Source organism: Pteropus medius, unplaced genomic scaffold (assembly GCF_902729225.1).
Source record: "Pteropus medius unplaced genomic scaffold, Ma_sr-lr_union100, whole genome shotgun sequence".
Lineage (NCBI taxonomy): Eukaryota > Metazoa > Chordata > Mammalia > Chiroptera > Pteropodidae > Pteropus > Pteropus medius.
Genome location: NW_024349566.1, coordinates 653,664 through 659,663, shown reverse-complemented (window position 1 = coordinate 659,663; position 6,000 = coordinate 653,664). Strand labels below are relative to the sequence as shown.

The following is a 6,000-nucleotide window of genomic DNA, read 5'->3' as shown; positions in this document are numbered from 1 at the left end:
CACACCTCTTTCTCCCACCCCATCTCTCACCTTCTTTCTCCCCTATTTCTCTCTGAGTGGGAGAATGAGCCAAGTCTGGCAAAGCACTCACCTCTTCTCTTTGGGGGCCAATCACTCCTCCACTGAAAGCCTTTCCTGACTCTGCCAGGCTGGCTGGGAGCACTCCCGTGTGCTCTCGGACTCTCAGTGCAAGGTTGCTTTAGAAAAATTTAACCTACAATATTAGAGGGAGACTTCAACCTACATCTCTCAGAAACTAATAAATCAAACAGGAAAATAATTACTAAAGACATAGAACAATAAAGCCAGACAATCAATAAGCTTGATCTAATGGAAATATGTAGAATCTTAGAAAAATTAGAAAATACACATTCTTTTCAGGTATACATAAACATTTGGAAAAAAGAACCAAAATTCACACAGAACACAACTGCTAACCAAAATCTATGACAATTTAAGGTCAATGACAAAGAATATTTGTTATATATTTGGAAATTTTAAAAATCTATTTCTAAATAATGCAAATGTTAAAAGAAAATATTATAATAGAATTTAAAATATTTTGAACTGAATGACAGTGAAAAGACTGCCTATCTAAACTACGGAATGTAGCTAAAAGAATTCATAGAAGTAAATATGCATATTAGGAAAGAAAGTTTGAAAATCAATAGTTGAACAGATATGTCAAGAAATTAGAAAACAGCACAGAGTAACCCAAAAAAACTATGGAAGGAAATAATAAAGATATTTTTAGGAATTAATGAAATAGGGAAAAAAAGATAGAGCACAATACGAATGTATATTTATAGAGACTACTCATACTAAAAATCTCTGACCAAATTGACTATGCAGAAAAGGGAGAGAAAAGGCATGCATAGGCCAAAAATAAATAATTTAAAGGGAAAGTAATGTCAGATACAGTAAATATTTATATTGCAAATTTTGATAAATAATGTTCTACACCAAAACCGACTCAAAAAAATTAAAAGCCTGATATATCTATAATCATTAAAGAAATGAATTGGTTGTTAAAAATTTAGCTGCCAAAAAAAAAAAATCACCAAGCCTAGATCATTACAAAATCTTCAAAGCGTAGATCATTCCACTCATACAAAAATTATTCTAGCAATCAGAAAACAAGAAGTTTTTCAACTTTGTGAGATTAACATCACCTTGACACAAAAGTCAGGCAAGGACAGTTTGAGAAAAGAAAATTATAAAACAATTTCACTCATGAACATAGATGTAAGAAAAAAAAAAAAGAACTTCATAAAAATATTAGCAAATCTAAGCCAGAATTGACTAAATAATATAAAACAACTTAACCAAGTAGTCTTTATCCTAGGAAAGCAATTCACTATTCGTGTAATTTCTAGTTCCTATTCATACAATTCGTCGCATTAACGTGACCATCTCTACTAAAATAATGAAAGCATTTCACAAAAGCTGTTGATGATAGCAACTGCTCAATTTTAAAAATTAAAAAAAAATATTTCTCAAGTAATTTTTTTTTTTAATTAGAAGTGTATGTCTCTATTCCCCCAGAAAACTTACCGTTCATTTTTGAAATGGCTTTGTATTTTTCTTCCATGTCTTTCTTCCTGTTCTCATTCATACCCTCCTATTATCATCTCTTCTCTGAGTACTTGTATTTCTGATGTGTGGCCTTCCTTCACTGCTAAAAGGCTACAAAAGTTTTGTTTTTCAATTCATGATGCAAATTTGGGCTACAATTTCACCTGTTTCTGACAATATACTTCTGTTGTATCGTCATCTGTCAGTAAATTGTGTTTCTCTTTTTTACCTTAATCCTCATAGTCAATAGAACAGAAGCTTTGGTCATTTCTTTTTTTACTCATATTTAAATGAGCTAAATTTTCTGAACTATTAGCATGAGGGCCTTGGGGGTGAGGAGAGGGTCCAGAATAGTTTTCCAGACTTAAAAAGTCAAGGGTTCCTCTTCTTTTGCTATAACAGTGCATTATTTCCTTTAAGTTTGGCACCTCTCTATTGCCACTCCCTCCTTTCCTCTGAGAAAGTCTCCCAGTTAAGTGTCTACCACCAACCTTAGCCTTCTTTATTTCACAGGAGGCTTCACAGGAGGCCTCATCGCTGGCCATCTCCCAAGTGCACCTAAGTGATACACTGAATAATAGGAGAATTTTCCTGGCACTTTCTGAGATCTCTGGGTCCCTTTGGGCACTTTATAAAACATTTTCAATTCACCTTTACCAGTACTGAGTTTCTTCAGTCAGCCCTGCCTCTCAAGGTGAGGATTTTCCTCCCAGGAAGGATTATTTGCTATTTGCTATTTGCAATATTGTCACTGGGACCCTCCCTTCCTCCACGCTCTTACCTGAAAACTGCCTGCTCAGCTTGGAATTTGGTCCCACATAACACAAAAGTTGGAGTCTGTAGTAGGTATTCTGTGTATTCTAGCTTCACTGAAAGTGTGTGTGTGTGTTTCCAATCTCTTTATTGCCCTATAAATTTTGATAACTATATATAAGCTCTGTAAGGTTTCCATGAGAAAAAAAAAAGGGGGAAATTTAGAAATAAACTGCTGCCAAGTTCCACCCAAAGCTCTACAAGGAGGCTTTGTAGAAAGAAAAAGCTTTAGGCAAAGGCAACATAAGTGAGTAGGCTAGGGTTCTACAGAGCTGCACTTTGTGGGCTCAGAATCCTAACTCATTTTCCCACCTTACCTCAGGGAGAGCCTCTCATTTACCAAGCTGCAAAGTCTGGTACTTACACCAGGATAGGATGCCTTTTTGTTCATTTCCAGTAAGAAATAGAGCTGCAGAGATCCATATCTCCCTAGGCCCCACACTCCCTGTATACACACATATGCACACTGTATCAGTCAGGATCCCAACAGAAAATAGCACCCTCCAATCAGGCTAATTAGAGGAGGTGGTTTATTTAGAAAGGTGTGAGTGAGGTATATGAAAACCACAAGAAATACTGCCAGCCCAGGCTCCAGAGATGGGGGTGGGGGGGGAGGGGGTGGGAGACACGTTCTAGCAGGGGTTCTTACTCATTTTGTGCCATAGATCTCTTTAGCATTCTAACAAAGCATAAAGCATAAAATAAAACTGTGTAACAAAGTAAACCAATTATATTGAATTCCAGTTATCAAAATATATGTGAGAGACTAAATCATGTCCTTCTTTATTACCACATTAAGTAAAAGACAAGACATTTAGGAGACAGAAAAAAAATGGAGTAGATGATAGAGGCTCTGTTCATCCTCTGGCAACCAAATCAAAGTTGTGACAGAAACAAGGAGCAGCAGCAAGGAAAAATCACCTGGGATCTAGATGAACAAACCATACAACTAGAGAAAAAATCCAAGAAATCACCCTGCAATGGCAGAAGGTAGGACGGGGCAAGGACATGGGGCTGCCCGGTCTCCAGTGGCTGAGTGAGATGGAGGCAGCGGCAGTGGCATCAGCCTCTGAAAGGGGCCACGTCCACAAGTGGATTTTCACAGTGACAGACCTGCTCGCTCTGAGCACCAGTGCTGATTCAGCTGCACACAGGGAGCACCAGGGACTTACAGGGAAACATTGTCGGAGTGAGGGGCTAGGTGAGACTCTCTTGGTACAAAAGTGCCAGCGGTCCCCATTGTTTCCTGTTGAGCCCTCCCTACTCCCAGTGCATGGACACAGCGCCACCATAGCCGTGACATCATGAAACTGGATAACAGAGGTCCTTCCGCCCAGAGGATTCCCTGAAACTCCTCCTCCCTCAACTCGTGGCTCCACCCAAGCCACATCCAGGTATATCCTCAGTGAGTCAGGTGCCCCTTGCTGAGCAGCTCCTAGACTCACACTGGAGGCAGCTGGCCTCGGTTTCTGGTGTGGCCTTTTGAGGCAACTATAAGCACAGCATCTGTGGATTGCTTGCTGAATCTTAACAGGTGGCCCCAGAGGGATAGAGGCTTGGGCTAAATTTGGCCTGCAGCTGAACCCCTCTCTGGACTGTGCCATTGGACACCTACTACACAAATCCACACTAATAAGACCAGGAGACTTAGGAGCTTTGCTTAGTACATAGAAACAAACATGGAAAGGCAGCCAAAATGGGAAGACAAAGCAGCAGAAACCATATGAGAGAACAGAACAGAGATCCAGATATAATGGAGTCAAGTAATCTAACAGATGCGGAGTTCAAAACACTGGTTATAAAGATGCTCAATGAACTTTTGGGATGTGTAGAGAACTCCAACAAAGAGATAAAAAAAATAAAAATGGAAATTAAAACTATAAAAGGGAACCAGTTTGAAATGGAGAACACATTATCTGAGATGATAAGTATATTAAATGGAATAAACAAAGGAATAAACAAAGTGGATAAAGAAAAAGATCAATTGCCATATCTAGAGGACAGGAAAGCCAAGGACACTCAATCAGAATGGCAAAAAAAAAAAGATGCCAAGACTATAAAAATAATTTAAGGAGGATATTAAGGTCCAAATATCTGCCTGATCGGCGTAACTGAGGAAAATCAAGATGTTGAACAGCTGTTTGAAGAAATAATGATGGAAAACTACCCTAACCCAATGAAAGAAATGGACATAAAACCCCAGGAAGCTCAGAGAATTCCAAAAATCAGAGATCCAAAGAGGCCCACACCAAGACACATCATAATTAAAATGCCAAAGGCTAAATACAAAGAAAGAATATTAAAGCAGCAAGAGAAAAACAGGTAGTTACTTATAAGGGGACACCCATAAGACTGGCAGCTGATTTCTCAAAAAAAAACTATGCAAGACAGAGGGCTTGGCAAAAAAATATTTGACAGGATGAAGACCCAGGATCTACATCCAAGAATACTTTATCCAGCAAAGTTATCATTTAGAGTTGAAGGACACTATAGCCATGCCACCGTGAACATGCCCGATCTCGTCTGATCTCGGAAGCTAAGCAGGGTCGGGCCTGGTTAGTACTTGGATGGAAGACCACCTAGAAATATCAGGTACTAGCAGGCGTTAAAAAAAAAAAAAAAAAGAGTCGAAGGACAGATAAAGAGCTTCCCAGACAAAAATAAACTAAAGGAATTTATCACCTTCAAGCCAGTATTATAGGAAATGTTGGAGGGACTTCTTTAAGAAGAAAAAAACACGTATCAAAAATAGGAATTAAGAATGGTAACACCTACAAAAAGAAAAAGACAAGACATTTAAAATACAGGCAAGTCAAATTTAGATTTTAATAAGGACATCAGTGCAAATGATGTCATTGCTTGGCTTAAACAAGAACTTTAAACTATGAAGTGGTCTTTGACAAGACAACACATGTAATGTTGAATGTAAGAAAAAGGAGGTACAGTTTTTCCTTTTCAAGTTCACAGACCACCTGAAATCTATTCCCTGGGCTACTGACACCTGGAAGAAGATAGAGCAGGTCTCCTGGAGAGGAGCGCTGCCTGAGGTGACCTTGTGGGAAGGTAGCCATAGGAATGAATACCCTGAAGCTAATGTCCTTCTTCCTCCTGTTTCCTGCCAGGCTCTCCATCAGCCAAAACCAACTAGAAGCCAAAGGTGCCCTTGATGTGGTTTGTACAGGTTAGTCTCCTGGGCAGAAAGCAGAGCAGGAAAAGGAAAATGGAGGGGCAAACAGAAGTCATCCAGGACACAGACATGGACAAGCTTTCTGACCGGTATGTTCTCTTCTTGTAGGTACACCCTATGGGACCTCACTCTAACCAGCAGTTTCCCCTGGAGAGCATGGAATTATAACAAGGGCCCTTAGCGAAATGCTGCCAGTTCCATATGGATTCTAAGCTCACAGGGTTCCAGCAGGTCATTTTTTAAGCCAGTTTAGCATTCTCTCCCTGATCGCTTGACTGGACACTCACAAATCTGGCCTTAGTGTCTCCTTCTTTTTTCTGCCTCCAAGGTTGACCAGCAACACTACCCACTGACCTGTGCTTAAGCTGCGTTGACATCTTCACCCAGGGTTCAGCAAGCTTTTCAGGCTTAGGAGTCATTCTATT

General features: G+C 39.6%; 1 pseudogene; it reads left to right on the top strand.

Moving 5' to 3' along the window:
• The first annotated feature begins 4,873 nt into the window (after positions 1 to 4,873).
• On the top strand, positions 4,874 to 4,992 carry LOC120618972 (uncharacterized; annotated as a pseudogene).
• The last annotated feature ends 1,008 nt before the right edge of the window (positions 4,993 to 6,000 follow it).